This window comes from Fragaria vesca, linkage group LG3 (genome assembly GCF_000184155.1).
Source record: "Fragaria vesca subsp. vesca linkage group LG3, FraVesHawaii_1.0, whole genome shotgun sequence".
NCBI lineage: Eukaryota > Viridiplantae > Streptophyta > Magnoliopsida > Rosales > Rosaceae > Fragaria > Fragaria vesca.
The window spans coordinates 21,725,316-21,726,547 of NC_020493.1; positions in this window are offsets into that span (position 1 = coordinate 21,725,316).

Genomic DNA, 1,232 nt, shown 5'->3' on the forward strand with positions numbered 1-1,232 from the left:
GCCCTATAAATAGAGGTTGCTTCAAGTGAAGTAAGGGAGGAGGAGAGAGTAGAGAATTAGAGACACTATTGTTGCTCTTAGTTCTTCTCTTTCTTTAGCTACTTTTTGTATGATGTTTTGTATTGTTTTAAATATGTTTTCAATTTGTACTATGTCTAGCTAATTTCCTTAACTAAGGTTAAGGAGGAAACCACATTATGAAATAAGTTTCTTTTAATTATCTACAATTCCCATAGTTATGTTATCCATGCCTATGACTCTTGCTTCAAAATGCATTAATAAAATCCTTGTTCTTTTCACCTCTAATGTCATGCATTTTTGATAGTTTGGAAGTCAGTTTTATTAATCCATGCTTGGCTTTGTAAAATATTTAATATGAACTCCTTTGATCTCTTGTCATTCAAATGAGCTTGTTTCACATTTGATGCTCTGTAAACACTTTGATCTTTTGTAGTTTCAATAAGTTTGTGTACATGTAATGCTTTGATGTTCATAATTAAGAAGCGAAGAAGAGTCTACTTTAGATATATTTCATGTGTGCTTCATTGTTAAATCTTAAGAAAGCAGTAGATTGATTTCTAGATTGCTACTCCTAATTCGGGAATTAGTAGATAATATTTAGAGATTTATCAAGTAATGTGGTGGAATCCGATGCCTTAGTTACTTCGTCATCAAGGTAATTTTTTATCTATTTTATTTGTCTTAGCTATTTCACCATCAACTTTCATTCAACTAGGTTAGTGTTAAATTAATTTAGATTCGATTAGTTTTTTCTATTTTCATACATTCCCTGTGGGTTCGACCTCGCTCTTACATATCTGTGCTGCAACTGATTCGTGCGCTTGCGAGTAACATTTTAAAACACATCAGCATTAGTCCACATCTTCCCTTTATATTTGTACTTCCAAGCCATTGGCAGGATATCAATGAAATTATGCATCTCTAAAACTCCTTTCTCTTCTCTCCTTTTCTCTGTAACTTCCTCTTAACCAGTTTGGTTCTACCAAATTCCATCAGACACTTGGGAAACAACACCCTCTATAATATTATCATGTTCAGGAGAGTCTATACAGCGCACCCGGGTGCGCGACGCACCCGACGCCAAAAAACGCGTGCAAACAACGCGATGTTAAGTTCGACTGGCCCTCGTTCTTAGTCGTTTCTCTTCCCTTCTCCTTTCTCTCATGAATCAATCATGATCTCATCTTCCTTACTTTCTCTCTCTCTCTCTC